Here is a 21,085-nt window from a genome sequence, read left to right as displayed (position 1 = left end):
AGCCCCTCGGAGCTGCCCCAGTCCCTTAGCCACTGGGGTGGGGGGCTGCGTCCCCAGAGGGCAGACGTGAGACAGCCCCCTGCCTGGCCTCGAGGCCATGTGTGAAAGGGTCTGGAGTAGGCAAAGGGGCAGGTGGACGGATGGCTCAGCAGCAAGGGGAGGGATGTGACACCGGCACGGCCTCGGCGTTGGTAGGTCTGCGTGCTACTCCCACATCTGCCGCTGTAGCTCTGGGACCCTGGTCTTGGTACAGCCTGGCTGTTATCAGGAGGATGGTCAGTAATAATTGTTCCTCCAGGAATGAATCAATGAAGCCTTTGGGTCAAGCATTTGGCCCGGATCCTGGCAGGTAGCAGAAAGCGTGCAATAGATGTCAGCACTGTCATTTCGTTCTCCTTCCAGTTAAGCTGCCTGGCCTGAATGTTTCAAGTTTGAAGGGACGGTTCCAAGAGGTTCTGGTCCTACCCAGGAGCAGCAGCCCCCTTGGGAAGGTGCGGAGACAGCCAGAGGCAGCCCGGCCACCCCTTCCCCTCCCCCCTTCATTCACTGTCTGCCGGCTCTTTACTCACCAGGTGGGTCTTTAATCAACTACAGGGATAACAGAGAAAACTGCCAGGAGTGGGCTCCAAAGCACAGGATGTAGACATATCTTTCTCCCCCTAAAGATGCTGAAATCTGAAAGGCTTGCTTTCTCTTCCCAGCTATTGAACTGTAACTTGGGGGCTGATTAAGCCCACCGGGTGGTGTCTCTGGGGGTTTTGATTCTGGGGCTGGAGGGGGTGCCCACAGCAGCCTGGCATGGCTCTGGTGAATGAAATCTCCCCAGTGTTCTGAATGCCCCCATTCCTGAGTTCTTTCCTTCTTCCTTTCTCTCCTAGCCTGGTCCTCTCCTCTCTGGTCCTCTCTGCAGGCTTTCACCTAGCCCCTGAGCGGGGGAGGCCTCAGGTGTGTGTGTTGGGGGCGGCCGCTGTGCCAGTATATGCCGCCTGCACCCAAGTGCAGGCAAAGCCCGTTACACGACCCCGCAGACTCAGAGCGTGTCTCCCCAGGGCTGCTGTCGCCAATCCTGGGTGGTGGCACCTTCGCCCCACCTTCCATCCCACTTTGCCCTGGACCATCCCCCTCTCCCCACACTAAAAACTCAATGAACGAGGGCTTCCCTGGTGGCGCAGGGGTTGAGAGTCCACCTGCCGATGCAGGGGACGCAGGTTCGTGCCCCGGTCCGGGAAGATCCCACATGCCGCGGAGCGGCTGGGCCCGTGAGCCATGGCCGCGGAGCCTGCGCGTCTGGAGCCTGTGCTCCGCAACGGGAGAGGCCACAACGGTGAGAGGCCCGCGTACCGCCAAACAACAACAACAACAACAACAGCAACAACAACAACAAAACTCAATGAACGAGACATCAGAAGAGCAACAAGTAGAGCGCTGGCTTCTGGAGCAACTGCTGCGCGTTTTGCAGAAAGGATGCTCACTGCTGGGGAAGAAGTCCCGAGCTCTGCTCTGCCCTCTGCCCTTGGCCATTTCATGCCTCCATCTCCTCCTCTGTACCAGGAGGGAACAGCTCCAGAGATGCCCTACAGGCCCTTCAAGATTTGACAATTGGGGGTTGGTCACTTTTGCTTCTGAGACTTGGGGAACTTGCTTCGAATCCTGGCAGCTGTCTCTTGGGGATCAATGATTCCAGGCTACTTCAAAGCAATCAAATATTAGGACAAGCCACCGAGGCCATGGGTGAACTGGCTTCAGGAAGAGACCTGACGGCTGGGGCAGTTTTGGTTTGAAGAGCCCCGTGCCTGGCACAGAATTGGTGCCCAGCATATATTTGTTAGTAAGCAAGATGAAACACAGTGTGCCAGGGTGTGGCCTTAACCCTGCCGTGAGTCAGCAAAGCGCAGAGACGCTGGGTGGGCGTGCCATGGGGAGAAACAGAACCATTTCTGGGACCTCAGAAAGGCACCCGAGTTGCCACCTGTATGCACCCAGACGCACACTTTGTCATGGACTTCAGCCAGGGAGGACCCACCCTCACGCGCAGTGGCCCGGCCTGGTGTTGGGCACATGCACGGGGAGGGGTGTTAAAATGTGAAGCCAGGGTGGTCCTTGACCTCAAAGCACTTTTTCTCCAGTAAGACATAAATAAGGTCATATCCACACAGAAAAGTTCCTTTGCCTCTCTTGGCTACAGGTAATGTATAAAATGAGCTGGATGGATGGAACTCAATGGCTCTCAAACTTTTTTATCAGCAAATTTCTTTTCTCCTCCACCAAATGAAATGTTTCTATGAGCCCAATACTTAAAACCAATATAAGTAATATAATGGGTAGCAACGGTTTCCATCTATTGAGGCCAACACATTCTTTCATTCAATCTGTGAGGTGGGTACTATTATGATGTTCATTTCACAGATGAGGAAACTGAGGTTCAGCAAGGTTAAGACATTTGCCCAAGGTCACCCAGCCAACAAGCGGCAGAGAGGGGATTTACACCAGGTTGGGTGGGTCTAGAGTAAGTACGGTTGGAGGTGGTGGGGTGTCTGGGCCACCTGTGCTGCCGTCACCCACCCCCATCTCCCAGGAGTCCCCTGAGGTGTGACCCTAGCCGTGGGCTGACCTGGCACCAAGACCCTCCAGCAGAGGCAGATAGAACTTATATAGGAGATTTTGCAGCTCAGGGCAGTGAGCCACTGGGCTCAGAGAGGCAGGGGGGATCGTTGCTGGGGGGCAGGGGTCATCTGGGAAACCTTCCCAGAGGATGGGGTCAGAGGCAAAGCAGAACATGGCCTCAGACCACCCATCCCTTCTGGGCCCTCCCATCAGCCAGCAGGGCTCCCTGTCAGCCACACTCCTAAGCAGATGGGAGGGGCTTCCAGGGTCTGGGGGCAGCCCAGCTGTGCATGAAGTCTCTCTCTCCTCGGGGCTGGCTGGCAGGAGGGCTCTGGGGAAGCTGCCCACACTCAAAGTCCCGAGGGGAGTCAATAACGCGTTTGGTTTGGCTCCACACGAAGAGACTAAGTGATTCCAACCAAACCTTCTCTCAAGTGACTCCGAGAAGTGACACCTTGGCCAATAAGAAGGGAATAAGAAGCTGTTGGCCGGTTTAAGTTGGGACCCGACACTCAAACCTGCCAGGAGGGTGGGCAGAGCCACTGCTCAAATGGACATTTGCTATTTGCATCAGTGGAATCTGAGGCTATTGGTCCTTCCCCTCCAGTTCAGAGAAGTCGATTTCAAAGGCAGACCCCCAGAGAAGGCTCTCCCCAGTCCACAGGTAAGGTCTGATGCGTCACGTAAGAAAAAGGGCCCTCAGACACTGAGAAGGCTCTGGGATCCCGGCAACCACAGTCCATCCTCTGTGGCTTGAAGGCAGAAGAGTTCCACGGTTTCAGATCTCTTTCAAGGAAGCTAATGCCTTCTGGTCCCAGGAGGCCTGTGAGGCCAGCTGGGGAAGGGAGAGGGGTGTATCCTACAGGCCAGGTGGGCTCTGGCCAGGAATGTCACCCTCCCTGCACTGAAGCCTCAGGAACGCCAGGAGAGCTACGGCGGGCAGTGCTGTGGCTCTTTCTAGCGGGGACTGTCCCTCTGGGATGAAGCTGAGGGTCAGCATGGGGAGGAAGGATTGGGGTCATTCTCCTCCATGTCAAAGATGTTCCCCTAATTTCTAACCAAACAGAAAGGACCTCAAGGCCCTCAGATATTTGCAGGACTGAAAGCAGCCCGGAGAAGGGGTGTTGGTGGAGGTGGCTGGTAAAATTCCCCCTGGGGCCTGGGAACCCCTCAGGCCAGCCGTGGTTTGAAGTGACAGTTTCTTTGGTCACCAGGTGGTCTCTTCAAGTAGCTCCAGCCTGCGGGCCCAGACTCTAGCACAAGAGTGTGAATGCAGGCACCAAGTTTCCTTTGAAATGTGTGCTGGTGCTGCTTCCGAGGAGGCCCCACCGGGAACACTTGGCCTCCTGATGGTCCAGGGCAGCTGAAGCCAATGGCTGGTCAACCTCCATGTGACCAGTCTGCCTGGCCCCGCCAACTCTGCTGGCAGTCAGGATGAGCCCCAACTGCCCTTAAGGAGGGTTCTACGGCCAACTCCAGGAGAGCTTAAAACAGCAAGACATGCCTCTGGGACACGGCTGTGTACGCCCTGGGCCGCTAACCACAGAGCTCTCGCCCCTCCCACCTGATGAGATGGGACTTGGTTCCTTGAGGAACTGTAGGCTCAGGGCCACCTGTCCTGCCCCTGAAATCACACATGGAGCAAGGGAATAAATCTCCCCCTCCTCTTTGGCTAAGACTCCTCCCCGTTTCTTCTCCTTTGAGGCTGGCAGTGGGAACAGACATGGCATTAAAGCTCGGGTGTGCTTTATCCACTGTCTGTGGGTCTGTGCCTCTGGATAAAAGCCACTGTCACCAGAGGGAAAAGAACGGGCTCCAACCCTCCCTGTGGAACATGAAATTGACCTTGAATCTGGTACCAGAAGAACTTGGGGCTGCACTTGGATGGGGCCAGGCGGCCAGCAGGCCCAGATGGTAGGACAGACTCAGCACACTTGCCCCTTTATGCCTCCAGCCCCCCGATGGCCCAGACTCACTCTGCTGTTGCTGACGCGTGTGCCACAGGTTCTAGGCATCCTGCTATGTGTTAGCCAGAAGGCACATTTTAGGCAGCGAGAGGTGAAGGCTGCATGGGTGTTTTTCTGGGCACCAGAGCACATTAAGAAGAGCCCTTTGTGTTGCTCTGAATGTGAATGGGGCAGGCCAGTGAACTGGGTGTAGGGGCCCAATGGGCTTTGCACCTTCACTCCTCCCTAAGTCCTCTCCTCCCTTTTGTCCCCACTCCCCTGTTAAGTTCTCAGTGCCCTCACGCTGCCTCACTGCCTATGACCCTAAACTTCAACAAGTGGCCTAGGCCAGACCTCTCATCCTCTGCTCCATCAACACGGAAACCTCTGCAATATTCAGGCGTGGACGGTATTGATGGCCAGTAATGATTCAGTGCACTGGGTTTCTAAAGAGGAGAGAGTTGGCTGGAGGATTGTGGGTGGGAGGGCGTCTGCTTAGTCAGAAGAGCTAGGACTTGTCCTGAAGCTGCATCGGCATGGCAATGGATTAAAAGGGAGCATGTGCTGGGTCTGGGGTGACATACCGGCTAACAGAGATTACTGGGGTGCTTCAGGGACCAAGGCTGGGGAGCAAGGGACGGTGGTGGGGAAGGCATGGGCCTGGTTTGGGCACGAAGCCTCCCGTGGGTGCTTCACTCAGCACTCTGCCTGCCCCAGAGAACTCCAGCGAGAGGGACGGAGCCCCAGAGGCAGGCCGACAGCCCAAGCCCAGCTCGGCCTCCACAGGTCATCCAGCCTGGGCCAGGCCAGCTGCTGGTCCACCAGGTGGCATTATGGAGCCCCTTGCTGCAGACACCCCCCAGAGGACCAGCCTTCCCGGCCCGTAGAGTCCGGAGCGACTGATTACCAAGTGCTACATCTCAGACCCGACGAGGGTGGCCTTTGCAATAAGAATTTCGGGGGGAAATGAGAGAGCAGGTTGGGAGGGAGCCCTGGGGAGGGAAGACTGGAACTGGACCTTGAGGGAGAGGTGGGATGTACACCAGGGGAGGGGGGCCATGCGGGCAAAGGCCTGGAGGCTGCAGCAAGCAGGGCGCAGTTGGGGTGCTGCCCTGAGTGCGGAGGACTCATCCAGATACGGTTAAGTAAGCAGGCGGCTGACAGGATCAGGTCTTGCCAGGCTGGTTCTCACCGGCTGCTGAGTCACCAGCCCGATGGCATCGTGAGGGTGAGGGCAGCTGCTTTGCTCTCCCTGGCACCACTGCTCCGAGGGGACCAGGAGGATGAAGGGACCTCATTTCCTGCATCGGAGAGAAACTCCACGTGTCTGAGGACCTTATTCCCGAAGCATCTCCTGGCTCCCAAGTCCCTTGTTTCAAGATGTCAGAGTGGAAATGGGATCTACTGTATGTGGCCAGCGCCCCTGGCAGCGCCCAGGGATCGAGGCACGGTTGGGCCACGTGACAACCCTCCACACCTCCTCAGTAGCCAAGACTCCTGAAGCAAGCGCCTCTACTGTCGCCCTTGGAGCCTCCTGGAAACACACGCCCTACACTTGCTCAGAGGTTCAGGACCGAGAGGAAGCAGGAGGAAAACACAGGAAGCAGGGTGTTCTTCTGGGAACACCCCCAGGGCCTCACTGATCCAACCCACTCCTGGCACCGATGGGCAACCGAGGGAACGGACCCCTCCGAGTCACAGTGCTGGCCAGGGTCAAGGCGGACCGACACCAGAGGGGCTCTGTAGCGGGCAGAGCTCGGGGAGTGGATCCAAGCAGCATGGGCTCTAGCCAGCTGTCCTGAGCCAGCTCTACGGAAAGGACACAGCCCTGGCCTCCCTGGCCCCACTCGAAACCAGCTTTTCCCCACTTCACAGATGGGGACAGGCACACACGGCAATCTTAGCCCTGCTATGTCACCCACCCAACCCCTCTCCATCCCACTGCCCTGGTTTCAAGAATTCTCTTCTGGCGCCTGGACTAGCCAGTACGCCCCTCACGGACCTCTGCAACCACTCGCTCTTATGTTGACACAACGGCCGCCAAGGGAGTCTTCCGAGAGCACATAGCGGAAATGATCTCCATGGCCAGAGGACCAAAATCCAGTGCCTTCTCGGCCTTGGCTCCGAATGCCCTTCTCGACCTGCTTCCCCATCGTGCCCGCTGCTCACCAGGGCTCTCACCCCATACTTGTTATTTCCTGGGCGAGCTCCGGCTTTCCAGCTGCTGAGCCTTTGCTACTGGAAGGAGCCCTTTTGGCCCGCTCACAGCACGCTGTCCGAACCCTACCCCCTCTTCAGGACCTGTTTCCAATACAACCTCATCCAAGATGAATCTTTGAGCAGGCAGGGCCTTCCACCCAATCCCACCTCCCAGTGACAATTGTGGTCACCACTGCTACTTCTTGAGCACCTAATATACGTTAAGTCCTAGGAGTTTTACGTGGGGTTATCTTTTTTAATCCTCTCAAAGTAGGTTTTATTATCTCCATCTTATAGATGCAGAAATAGGCCCCGAGAAGTTAAGTAACTTGCCCAAGGTCACACAGCAAGCGTGGGAGCATAGACAGGATTCAAACCCAGGCAATCTGGTCAGAGAGCCTTATCCCTAAGCACCGTCAGGCCCTCCAAGGACGCCACAGTCTTTCTTGAATAGTGAAGAGGATGCGACTTTGGCCTTGGAGAGCAGAGACCTCTTTGGAGGCTGGATAACGAGGTGCAGTGGCCTCGGCATGTTTCGGCAAGTGCTATTTGTATAGCGCTGCCATACGTATCTCTCACACACACACACACACACACACACACACACACACACACACACACACAGGCTAGTGGTCATTAGCAGCAGTTCCACCAGTGAACAAAAGGTCAGCCCAGGAGACCGTCCACTTTATCTCCAGACGCAAGCACTTAGGACTTAATGATGTGTATATTTTCATACGTGGGCAGTTGACATTCCCCATGTAAACTATTTGCAATTTCTCAGTGTGGACAGACTAGACCTTCAGGAAAAGCTGAGCAGGAGAGAGGCAAGACACTCTGGAAGACAGGGGTTCCGGGGGGTCTCCTTCCTTCCAAACAAGGGGCTTACTGGGGGTTTGCCTGTCCCACCCATACCAGGGTGGAGGCAGCTGTTTCTTGGGGGGCCACCCCATTTCTCCTCCAGGACAGGAACCGGGAGGGGCACTCCCACAGCTGTACCCTGGCCACCCTTTGACCCTTGGTGAGGGGATCTGTGTCAGCTGCAGGAAGCTCTGCACACGGGGCTGCCAAGGCCTGGCTGTGGGCAGGGGCAGGGGTGGGAATCAGCCTCCAGCAGGATCCAGGGCCAGAGGCATTGTGGGACCCTGGGAGAGGGGCTGGCTGATAGTCACTGGCCCCTCCATGTGAGTTTTCCTACAAATTCATACTTCTGTTGCTCCCCAGAACGATGCCATAGGTGGGGCTTGTTCCAAGGTCACAAATGTAGACGCTGAGCCTTAGAGAGCTCTTTGAGGGGCAGGAATGTTGTTCATTCCTGTCTCATCAGAACTAAGTACAGCGCTTGGTGAGCAGCTAGTACTCCGTACATGCCCCTAGACACAATAATTAGTAAACAGAGGACCTGAGATTCAAATCCAGGCCTGCCCGGCTCCAAAATCTGTAATCTCTCTACTCTGCTTGGCTGATATGAACTTACAATGTGCCCTGCATGTAGTAGGTGCTCAATATATTTGTTGAACCAATGTGTGTACACATGCCTGTTCATAGCAGAAGTACCTTCATGAGGTCATCTGGTCTACCCCCTGCCTTTGGGACATCTGGGCCAATCAGTTCTTTGGGATTTTCTTAGTTACAACTAGTTGGAATGCTTGTCTGGGGCAGAAACTGTGGGCTGGAGGCTTGGGGGTGGCTGGGGGAGGACCTGGAGCTGCCTTGGGTAAAGCGTCCTGGTGCCAGGGGTTCCTGAGCCCACGTACAGCCGTGTCTCTCTCATGGTTCCATTTAATCGTATCCCCCACCCCTCCAATACATTCCTCCTTTGTTTGAGCAACTGGGAGTTAAGTATCTGCCACTTGATGCCAAGAATCCAGACAAATGCACCATCTGTAAACTCAGGAGCTGGGCCAGGTGGCGAGGAGGACCCTCTAAAAGGCGTCCCCTTCGCTCGCTTTTCTCTCCCCCGGCTCAAGTTGGCCGGTTCCGAGTTTCGTAAACTAACTCAGCCCAGCCCGCTAGACTCTAGGAACAGGAACTGGGTGAAGAAAGCAGGACAGGCAGGAGGTGGGCAAAGGAGGGTGCTCATTCCAACCCCAAATCCTGGCTTGAAATTAAACCTGCTTGTACAATCACAACTGGCAGACAAAGGAGAGCATTTACTGAACGGCAGCTTTGGACAGCATTTCCTCGCTCCAGGGTTGACTTAAGGTCTGGCTGACAGGAAGAAAAAGAGCCATTCTTCCACCTTTTAATCAAAACCTTCAGTGCCATGTGGAAAAGCCACGGCCACGCAGCCTGGGTCCATCTGGAGTAGCTCGTCTTCCACATCAACCAGGCAGCAGGCACAATCCACGGGCCCCAGGCAAGAACAGAAACAGAGGAAAAAGCAGGGTTTTGTTATCTTGGTCACTGGGGAAAAGTCAATCAGCCAAGCCAAGCGCTCACGAGCAAAGGGGCTCTGGCTCCTGCTACGCTGGGCCCGATGTCTGTGTCCTGCAGCTCTCGGCCCGAACGCCAACTCCTCCTTGAGCGTCCACGTGGTCGGCAAGGCTGCTGGACTGCACGGCCTGAGCACAGTGCCAGATGCAGCCCCCTTGGGCAGAGACACATGCTGGACAGGCAGCTGGTGGCTGGAGGTCCTTGGGGTAGAAGCTGGGAAAACGACAAGTCTCATGGCACCTCTCTCAAGCTCTAAGGAAATGTGGTGCTCACCGGCAGGGTATCCAATCCGAAGCAACTCACCCTGAAGCAGAGGAAGCTGAAGCTTTGAGGCCCTTTACTTGCAGTCCTAGGAGCTACCGAGTTTTCTAGGTGAGAGAGGAAGCATTTCCGCACAAGCACTTCCAGTAAGTTGAGATCTCAGGTGAAAAGGACCGAATCTCCAAGGCTCCAGGAGTTGGTTGTGGTTTCTTTTCTCATTCTCAGGAAATACTTTTGTACCTAATGTTCTGTTCATTCTTCTTAAACAGCATACTTCCCATGCTACTTAAGCTTCAACCCCCACAAAACCTGGATCTTCCCTTGTCTCTGATAGACAGCACTCGGTCTTGAAGGGGCCTTCTCTAGGGGGACATCCAGGGGTCCACCTCCTGCCTGACTGCCATTCTGCACCTTTATCTTTTTGTGATGAACAGCCAGAGACCCAGAGTCCAAGGGACTCCCGGGGCTCTCTGGGGCTTCTCATGGTAGGAGAAGGTGAGGAAGGCCATTGCCTTGACACTGTGCTGGGAAGCAGCCCGGTGTCCTACATAAGGCCCACGGTTCCATTATGACGTAGACACACACGGCCACCCTGGTGATCTCCTCAAGTCTTTGGGCAACGATCTCTTACACCAATTCGGGGGTGACCCTGGGGATAGCGGGTTACTCGGCCAGGCCCGGAAGACACTGCAGGGCACAGAGCTGCCTTTGTGAGCGGACCCAGAGGTGGTGCCACTGCTGTGACCAGTCGGAGAGCAAGGAGCCCGCTGCTTCTCCCGCTGGGGTCTGAGCTGATTCAGTCTGTCAGCTACGACAGGGTCCCTGAGTGTCCACTCTGTGCCCAGGTCATGAGCTCCACCCCAGTGACCTCATAAACAGACTCACTTGGCCAATGGCAGGAGTTCAAGGTTGGTGGGGACTGAGGGTGGCCGAGTGTGGAGCGGCCTTTCAGCCCCTAGAAGGGCGAGCTCAGAGAGGTGGCCTCATGGCTGAGGTGAGGTCTGATCAAGGCTCAGAGGACGAAGGGCGTTTGGCTAGGCCGTGAGGAGGACCCTCCAGGTATCTGTACCCTGGGAAGTATTCTGAGAAGACCAGGGCTCTGAAAGAATCAACTTTATCCTATGGCAAAATCGACACTTGTCTGGACAAATTTAAGATGGCAGAGAGCAGGTTCACAGAGACCATCAACTGCGTGAGGGGCCATGGGGCCAGGCAGTCTTCTGAGCAAGCCTGCTCTACAGGGGGTTCCAGCCCTTTCCGAGGGTGCCCCTGCTGACCGGGCCACCCCAGGTCACAAGGTATCACATTCCCTGGGTCAGCAAAGTGGAGAAGCACAGCCCTTGAGACATAGCCACAACCCTCCAAGAAGGGAAAAGCAGATAGGGACTGAAAGGGTCTTGTCCCTTACTTCCTCTGTTCAAGTGGCTTCGCAGAAATCAGGATGAAGGATTTTTAGGGGTCAGTAAGTGAGAGAGAACATTTTTAAACACTAGCAGAATTTAGCCAGAGGCCCTGAGAGCCGGGCAACTTGAATGAGAAAGAAAGGAAAACATACAAGTGGCCCTGACCCAGACCATGACTCTTTACGTCAAAAGCAAAAAAGGATAATTAACAAAACAAAATCTGCCTGGCCGTGGAGTGAGAGGCCAGCCGGGCTCTGTCAACTTGACAATCTCCGGTCAAGACCTGTGGGCCCAGAGTGTGCGATGGGAGAAGACTCGCTGTTTACACAGGCGGTCCTGGCTCTTAGGACCCAGAGAGGCAGGGCTTTTCCTGGCAAGCGGTTTGAATTCGGCCAACTCTGCTCTGGGTCAGGGCGGCCACGTGCAGGTAATTCACGGGTAGAACTTGGGTCCTAAGGGGCTGAGGTGCAGAACGCTCATGGCCGGGAGTGTCTCTCGTTCCTTGTGCATGAGAGGTGACAGCACAGCAAGCTGACTCCCCACCTTCCAGAACACCCTCCCGGTCCACAGCCTCCAGACCGGCTTCAGTTTGAAGCCGTGTTGGAAATACCTTGGCCGGGAAGATTTTTCTCCAGTCAAGATTTCATTCCACGTGGCTTGGGAATGAAGGAGGGGCAGGAATCTCCTAAGATCCAGGGAATTCGACTGAAACCCCCATGATGTCATTTCTCTGCCCAAGGCCCACGGTCAGGGAGGGCCTGTCAGGCCACACGGATTCAGCCCAGCACAGGCACCACAGAGACCTACCCAGGGCTGCCTACCCAGGGCAAGGCTGAGGGGAGGCTGTCCTCAGGAAGCCTGTGGCTGGTTTCTCTATCTCCAGACACTCTAAAAAGAGGAATTCTGGTCAGGAAACACTACACACACACACACACACACACACACACACACACACACACACACACACACACACACAGGAATGGGGGTCAGAGGTAGCGCCGGCTCCACTGGCATCGAAGGAACATCCAACTTTCCGACCTGGAAGGTCACAAGAAAGGAAGAGGGACCCTGATGGGCATGCTCCGGCCTGCTCTGGGGAGCCCCGGCTGGCAGAGCAGCCTCAAGGATGTCAAGAGGGGCCCAAAGACATCACACAAAGAAGATGTGTTTTCCAGGAAAGGTTGGGGGAGAGAAATAAATGTATCTATTTGAAGGACAATTACACAGTCTTTAAAAATGTTGTGCAGGGAGATTGTGACATGAGGAAAAGCTAATGACACAGCGCAAAGGTTTGGAGCCAGAAGGTGGACCGGCACAGGAGGGACCAGCCAGTGTGCACATCCTCCAACCCACCTGCCCTCCCGGACTCGCTACTTCGTGCAGCAGCTGGGAAGGTGATTCGGGGGGATTTTGTCTTTGGTTAACCTCTGAGAAGAAGACACAGTGGAAGAGAAAGATCCCAGGTTCTAGAATCGGACAGACCGAGGTTACATCTCATCATCACCTTTCTTCTGTTGTTGTTCTTTTTCTTTTATTGTGGTAAAATAGACATAACAGAAAAATTGCCATTTTAACCACTTGTAAGCGGACGATTCCACAGCATTAATTACATTCATAATGTCCACTATCACCACCATCTTTTCCCACATTTTTTCCATCATCCCAAACAGAGACTCTATACCCATTAAGCAATAACTCCCCATCCCTCCCTCCAACAAGTCCCTGGTAAGCTGTAATTTACTTTCTGTCTCACTGAATTTGCCTATTCTAGACATTTCAGAAAAGTGGAATCACACAATACGTGGCCTTTTATGTCTGGCTTCTTTCACTTAGCATAATGTTTTCAAGATTCATTCATGCCGTAGCATGTGTCAAGACTTATTCCTATTTATGGCTGAATAATATTCCACTGTGTCGTTACACCACGTTTTGCTTATCCTTTCATCCGTCAATGGACACTTGAGTTGTTTCTACTTTTCGGCTATTGTGAATAGTGCTGCTATGGATGTCTGCATACAAGTATCTGTGTCAGTCCCTGTTTTCAATTCTCCCAGCTTTCACTCTTAACAGCTAAAGGCCTTTACCCAAGGTAGAACAGGGACAAATGTGTCTACTACAAATGAATGTCATGAAGACAGGATGCGATAAAGATGTAAAGCACACAGCATACAGTAGGTGCTAAAATAATGTCACTTTGCCCCACCTCCCCCTTTAACACCCACCCTTAGTAAAGGAGTGTGAGAGGGTTAGATTCAGTGATGCCCCTCAAGGGCATCTCCATTTAAAAAGCGTGGATACTTAAATGGTAGAACTTTCGGCACCAGCAGCCTTCTCTGCTTTGTTGGCACACTACAAACGTCTCAGCATTCAGACAAATACTGACGCAAAGAATAAGAGCCTCAGGGGAATTCAGGCCCAGTTGCAGGCCAACCAGGGTGGGAGGTGTGGTAAGTGAAGTCAGGAAGCATTCCGTTTCGTGCCTTTGCACCATACTTGCAGCACAGGGGATGTGGAAAGCCCAGTGAGGAATGTTTCATTCTCCTCCTCCAGCTGTATGACCCTTCAGGGGTCCAGCTCCTCTTTGAGCCTCAGTTCCCTCATCTAGGAAATGAGGAGTTTGGCTTAGCCCAGTAGTTTTAAAACCGGGTTCCAAGGAGCCACAAGTGTTCTTCTCAAAGCCAGGGCCCAGGACGGGGGAGGGAGCAAAAGGGGGCCCTGCCCTAAGCTAGTCAACCACAGCAGACCCGCGTGTCTTTGCATCTGGAAATCTACAGCTAAAACTGCATGCAAAGCCTTGGACCGGGTGGCCCCTGAGATCCCCTGGGTGCTGTAGCCTAGTCTAGGTGGTGTCCTCTTTCCCCTTGGGATGAACTAGAGGAACAGTCCCTGAGGATGGGTTATGGAGTCATCTCCCAACATACCAGGATTGCTGGCTCAAGCAGCAGGGGCACTCCATGGGGAGCCATGTAGTGCTGGGTGCTGGGGGCAAACTTGAAATGACCCAGGAGCCCTGCTGCTCTCCAAACGGCACTGGTTTGCCAGTCTCCAAAGGACTGGTCATTAACAGTCCTTCAATCAAGAAGAGATGTGAGTGGAGCTCAAGGCAGGGAGCCAGGTTAGGTTATCTTAGGAGAGCAGAATGGGGAAGGGTCAAGAGCACAGACTCTGAAGTCTCAGCTTCCTCCATCCCAGCTGTGCAACCTTGAGCAAGTTACTTAACCTCTCTGTGTCTTCACCTCCTCATCTTTAAAACGGAGATAATAATCTATGGGGTAGATATGAGGATTAAGTGAGTTATTTAAAGCCCTGAGAACAGTGTTTGGCACACAGTAAGAGATGTTCCCAGGAAGTTCCTTTCTCAAGTTTTCTTTTCAACCCTCTTCCAGCCTTGAGACTTCTTGCAGTGCTGTGGCAGGAAGTGGGAAAACCTGGGGTGCATACCCCACAGGTCCTTCCAGCTGGACCCTTCCAGCCAGACCCTGCCCAGGAGGGGTTCAAGCAAAGGTGGATTCTGAGCTCACCAGATTCACTGACAACAGGATGGAGATGCCATTCGGGCTGCAGGGAGGCAGACAAGAGCCAGGTGATCTTAGCAGAGATGAACAGCTGGCTCTGGGGCCAGAAGCAGGGAGCTCAAACCCCTGGAGGGCAGGCCAGGCACGTGGAAAGGAGGCATTACCCGGGCCACCCGTATTCTATGGCCTTGGGTCCCTGGAGACCAAGTGTTGGTTAGATGGTTAGCTGGATGCTAAGCTAGCTCCTCAGGGCCCCAGATCCCAGGAAGGGAGATCCAGGAGCGAGCCTCAGTCCTAGTGCCCTTTGCTTTAGGTCATGCTGTCTCTTCTAACAACAAGCCAGCATTTCTAAAATGCATCATAGCTGGGAAGTAAACAGCCCAGCATTTTCTAAAGATGATGAAGTGGTCTTAGCCTCGAGGTACAGGGACACAATTAAATAATACTGAATCACTCAGTGAAAAAAGTATTCCCTTTTCAATTTCCTTTTAAGTCTCCCATCATCAAGAAGAAAGTCTCAGTGTGATGCTACCTACCATCTTGCTAACCTACTCGCTACTTGCCCTTCAGAAACAAAGAGAAAGGAGGCTCCGAGCGTTAGGTAAGCAAAAGAGTACCCAGCTAGGATAACTTTTCCAGTTATCTTTATGTACAGCAAATCAATACTGGCTTTCCAGGTAATTCCTGATAACAAAGTTTCCTTTTGAAACTCATTTATTTCAAGTTAAAAGATGAGTTGATTTAAAGAAAAATGAGCCCATTTGAGCACCACTGTTATCATCCCCATACTCAGATGGGGAAACTGAGGCTCCAAACATGCCCCACTGGAAAGTGGCAGAACTGGGTTCCATGTGCCCCTGAAGACAAAGATTGAAGCCTCTGACTGCCCCAGAGGCCGAGGAGCTGTCCCCTTTCGAGAAACCAGCTGTTTGGTTTAGCTCAGATCCTATGCTACTGCCTGGGTGGGGTAGGGGGAGGTGCCAGTGAAGTGAGGCTGTGACTGGGGGCCAGAGAAAGAGGAACTTGGAATAATTATTATTTCCTTTCATTCAAGCTCCTTACTTTTTGAAAAGTAGATGTTTTCCGGAGAGCCAAACAAGCACTAGGAATAGATTTCTTTTGTGCAGTAACTCAGGTTGATGGGTAGTTTCCCCCTTAACAAGAACAAACTTCCCTGCCCTAGCCTACCATTGTTTTCAGAAACAAAGAGGCCCGCATCTCTGGAGGGCCCAGAGAACGCCATCCTGCCAGTGGACCTCCCGCAAGAAATGCCCTCCAAGAGCTGCCTGCTCTGGGGCATTCCCAGGATCCCACAGAGGATGCCAGGCGGGTTCATGTCAGAAGCCTGTCCCAACCCACCCGCCCACCTCATTGTCGGAAGAAGCCCACGCAGGCCCTTTCAACAGGACCCTCTGCCAGGTCTGAGCTTCGCCTGGCATCCACTGATACTTCCTAGCAAAACCACATTGAAACTGGGTGCCACCTGCCAGGCCTTAGTGATTGGAGTGGAGACCTGGCAGAGCTGCTGATGGGCACAATGAAAATGAACAGAGCAAGATGTCCTACAAAGCACACTGCCGAAGCAGGACACTAAGAAGCTCCTTTAAAGCCCCGCCTCCGCTATTCTAAGCCAGCCTCTTCCCTTCCCAAACCTCAGGTGCCTGATCTGTAAAACAGACGCACTAATACCCATCTTGGGGAGTTGCTAGGAAGATCCAAGAGCAGGTCGTTGCAGTGCTAGACCCGGCGGACAACAGCCTAAAGAATGTGGTCATGTCAACCAGGAGAAGGCGTGGAATATTGGTGAAGGACCAGACCTGGCCCTGCCCTTTACAACAGGCGATGGGGCTTTGGTTTTGCAGAGGAAGAGAGATTAATGGGCCTAACGTGTCTAACAGGCCTATTTATGGGCCTAACAAAAATGAGTCCGAATGTCATCAAAATGAAAAATCTTTGTGTTTCAAAGGACACCATCAAGAAAGTAAAAAGACAACCCACAGACTGAGAGAAAGTATCTGCAAATCACATATCTGATAAAGGACTTGTACCTAGAACATAAAAAGAACGCTTAGGGGCTTCCCTGGTGGTGCAGTGGATAAGAATCTGCCTGCCAATGCAGGGGACACGGGTTCGATCCCTGGTCCGGGAAGATCCCACATGACTCAGAGCAACTAAGCCCGTGCACCACAACTACTGAGCCCGCGAGCCACAACTATGGAAGCCCCTGCGCCTAGAGCCCGTGCTCTGTAACAAGAGAAGCCTCTGCAATGAGAAGCCCACACCGCAATGAAGAGTAAGCCCCCGCGCAGCAACGAAGACCCAACACAGCCAAAAAAAAAAAAAAAGAACCCTTAGGATTCAACATTAATAAGAAAAATGACCCAATTTAAAAATGGGCAAAGGATTTGAATAGATTTTTCTCCAAAGACGATATACAAATGGCCAATAAGCATATGAAAAGGTGCTCAACATCACTAGTCATTAGGGAAATGCAAATCAAAACCACAATGAGATACCACTTCACACCCACTAGGATGAAAAAAGAAGAGGGAATATGCCAAGCGTTGGAGAGGATGTGGAGAGATTGGAACCTTCATACACTGCTGGTGGGAATGTCAAATAGTGCTGCCACTTTGAAAACAGCCTGGCCATTCCTCAACTGATTAAATATCAAGTTACCATGTGACCCAGCAATTCCACTCCTAAGTATATACCCAAGAGAAATTTTAAAATATGCCCATGCAAAAACTTGTGCATGGATGTTCATAGCAGCATTATTCATAATAGCCCCAAAGCAGAAACATCCAAGTGTCTATCAATTGATGAGAAGATAAATAAAATGTGGTTTATCCATTAAAATGGAATATTATCCAGCCATAAAAAGGAATGAAATACTGATACCTGCTACAACATGGAGGAACCTTGAAAACATGCTAAGTGAAAGAAGTCAGTCACAAAAGTCCACATACTGTATGATTCTACTTATATGAAATGCCCAGAACTGGCAAACCCATAGAGACAGAAAGTAGATTAGCGGTTGCCTGGGGTGGGAAGAAAAGGAAATAGGGAGTGATGATGAGTACGGGGTCTCTACTCAGGGAGATAAAATGTCCTGGAATCAGAGAGTGGTGACAGTTGTGCAATTCTGTGACTATTTTAAAAACCACTGAACTGTGGACTTTAAAAGAGTAAATTTTATGATACGTGAATTATATCTCCATAAGCTAATATTTTATTTTATTTTTTTAAACTTTTTTGTTGTTGTTGTTGTTGACTGCATTGGGTCTTAGTTGCGGTGCGCGGGCTCTTCGTTGCAGTGCTTGTGCTTCTCTCTAGCTGCAGCGCGCGGGCTTAGTTGCCCCGCGGCATGTGGGATCTTAGCTCCCCGACCAGAGACCGAACTGGCGTGCCCTGCATTGCAAGATGGATTCTCAACCACTGGACCACCAGGGAAGTCCCCATGAGCTAGTATTTTAAAAATGATGTCTGTAGTGATGAATGATATATAATACTGTTTTCAGGATCATCCATTATTATTATTTATTATTATAATTAGGAATATTTCCTGGTCCATCTCCAGCTCAGAGCAATCCTGCACCTGAATACCTGCCACCTGTATCACCTCTGATCTGTAGGTACCTGGAAAGTGAGCTGCCCAGATCTCTACAGAGCCCAGCACACATGTCTGATTCGACCAGCTTCTGGGCAGCTTCTCTGAGCTGTCTCACCAGCACTAGAAATTAGCCTGCCAAACAGACAATGTTTTCAGCTTGGGGGTTGAGGAAACGTAGGCAGGGAGCAATTTTCCATATGCTCCCCTGAATCCCCCAGGCTTCCTTGCTGGTCAGTGGACAGAGAGAAAGTGATGTGTCACATCGGGACCAAGGCAGTTAAAGCTCATGTCCGTCTTTCACTCCTCTCTTCCCCTTTGGTGGTGGATACACCAAAGCAGCCAGGACCCCTGATCTTCATCCAGAAGAGACCCAGGCAGAGCACGCAGGAGAAAGAAAGAAATTTCTGGTGTGTGAAGCCCCTGAGATTTGGGGTTTGTTTGTTGTGGCAGCTAGCATTAATCATCCTGACCAATGCATTACTGTTGGCCAGTCTCTCTGGCCAGCCCTCTGAGGCTGAGGACCCTGTGGACCCCTCCTTGGCCTCGCACAACTCCACAGCTGGAGTTCATGTCTGAATGATTTCCTCATTCAACGGCCTGAATATGAAAACACAGACTAGGAAGAGGGAAAGTCAGATGAGAGCCCCTGCTTAGGGAGAGTCTTATTCGTACCAGCTCCTGGGCTCTGTCCTGCTGGTATTTATGACCCTCGCCCACTGGACAGAGGGGCAGCCTGAGGTTCCGGGAGGTTAAGTAACTTTCCCAAGGCCACTCAGCTAAAACAGGCCAAGCCTGGCTTCCAACCCGAGTCTACCAGTTCCTAAAACTCACGTCCTCACAGCACTCCACAGCCTTCGTGTCACATCTCAACAGCTTTCAGCCCATCCCAAAGCCCACCCTGGGCTGCTGTCCTCTAACTGCCCCCAGAGCAAGGCTGGCTGTGTACAGGCAACTGATGCAGGATTCTGGGCAGTGTCCAAAGAGTGGGCTTGACCTCTGAGATGGATGCCTTCAAGCCAGGCTTTGGAGAGCATCATCGCACAGGGAGCGAGAATCTGGCTCCGGGCATGAGCTTTGACTTTGAGCGGGGATTTTCAGCCAGACTCTCAGCAAACACTCTCTGTCAGACACTGGGGGACACAGGCCAGCCAAGTGTCAGCTCGCCAGAAAGAGACTTGAGGTGGGAGAGGGAAGGGGCCCATAGAGGGAAGCTTCCCAGGGCCCCTCATTGTCTCATTCAAACCAACGCACAATGAATGAGAGCCATGTGTCCAACACTGTGCACGGGGCAGGGGACACAGAGAACAGATGCCATCATATCTGCCCAGTGAGCTACTAGCCTGGCCACCTATAGCAATGGCTCTCATCCTGGGTACCGTGCCTTTCCTGGGGGTACCTGCACCCGCTCAGTGACTTGAGATGGAAACCAGAGAGTCACTTGGGATTCCTCTTGTTCCCTTTCCTCATGCCCCACACCTGCCACCACCACCCCCGCCGAGAGCTCCTTCCCCCAACATTTCCCAAGGCCCTTGTGTCTTCCCCCCCTACCCCGTCCCCCCGCTCCTGCCCCAGCTGCGGCAGCAGCTCCCGGAATGGCCTCCTGCCTCCAGCCCTCCCCTCCCCTTTCTCCTCTGCATTGGGGGAGAGACCATCGTAAACTGCAAATGGCATTCAGAGCCCTAGGGGCTCCCCACTGCCCTTAGGATGGTGTCACACTCCCCACCATGGTTTTCCAGGTCCTGCCACCCAGAGGGCCCCTGTAACACTGACCTCTCCCCCGCACACACACCCTTTCCCACCTCTGCACCAAGGCCTCTCACCCTCAGCGCTCCCGACATTTGGGGCCACATAACTCTTTGTGGGGGGGCCGTCCTTGCATCGCAGCATGTCAGCTGTACCCCTGCCCATGTGCGTTAGATGCCAGTAGCACATACCCCCAGTTGTGTCCACCAAAATGATCTCCAGACACAGCCAAATGTCCCCGGGGCGGGGCGCGGGGGAGGGCAAAATGTCCCCAGGTGAGAGCCCCTGCTCTAGACCTTTGCACATGAAAGGCCCTTCTCCTTTCCTTTCACTCGCACCTGGCTTCCCCTCAGCATCACACTGAAATTCGATTCAGCTGCATCCACTCCCAGACGGCTCCCTGGCTCCCCCAGGCCGGTCTAGGACAGCCTCCGCAGACCTTCCCACCCTCACACTTCCCTGTGCACCGTCAGCCACTGCTCCCATCACGTTGCATTCCACCGATCTGTTGACGTGCTGTCACCCTCTTTGGAAGGTGGGCTCTTCAGGAGCCACCTTCTCCAGGGCGTGGAAGCACTGACCCCACGGACCTGCAGAGGCACAACAGGGCGGCGAGCTGGACCACCCAGGTGGGAGCGATGGCTTCTGACCAGCGGCAGAAGAGGCGGGGTGGGGTGTGGGGGGCAGAAAGACGGTGGGGGGGTGGCAGCTCCTTCTGGGTGCGGGGCCTTGCAGGGAACAGATGGACAAGGGTGACGAGATGGGGACATCAAGATGAGGCTGGGAGGTGGCGTGGCTGGAGCCCAGCGTGGGGCCTTTGGGAGAGGAAACTGGAGGCCAGGTCGTGAAGACCGCTGCATGTGTTCTGCAGCCCAAGATGTATTCAGCAGGATGTGAAATTGAAAAAAAAAAAGTTTGGGAAATGCTTTATTAGCAGTTAAACAGGTTTCTTTACTGAGGGACTTCTCAGAGCCTTTAATATGCTCACAGGCTGGGTGAATCTTTACAAGGGAGAGACCCGGCGAGCAGTGCTGCCCACAGGTAATTGTCCACAGAGGTGTTTTTTTTCCCAGAGCCTCTCGAATGGTCAGTGTTCCACATTCTACCCTTTGGAAAATGCCGCCTGGAGCCGAGACACATGAGCTGCACCTTGAGGAGTGGGTACAAGGTGAGGACTACGTGGGTTTGGGGACAGGGGTCCTGGGGGTCGTTCGAAGGCCTCAGAGCCAGTGCTGGGGCCTCAGCCACGTGGCTCCTCTCCCAGCGCTCGCTCCCCAGCCCCTGGGGTATCTGCAGCGCTGAGAAGTAACACAGGCTCCTGGAAGAGTGACTGCAGGAAGGACTAGGAAGGCAGCGCAACACTTA

General features: G+C 53.3%; 1 protein-coding gene across 10 annotated transcripts in view; it reads right to left on the bottom strand.

Annotated features, from left to right (window-relative positions):
- The window catches only part of GRK5 (G protein-coupled receptor kinase 5), a 224,645-nt gene that overhangs the window by 29,501 nt on the left and 174,059 nt on the right, over window positions 1-21,085 (bottom strand). The gene's annotated exons all lie outside the window — the stretch shown is intronic.

This window comes from Phocoena sinus, chromosome 16 (assembly GCF_008692025.1).
Source record: "Phocoena sinus isolate mPhoSin1 chromosome 16, mPhoSin1.pri, whole genome shotgun sequence".
Lineage (NCBI taxonomy): Eukaryota > Metazoa > Chordata > Mammalia > Artiodactyla > Phocoenidae > Phocoena > Phocoena sinus.
This window is presented reverse-complemented; position numbering and strand designations above follow the sequence as displayed.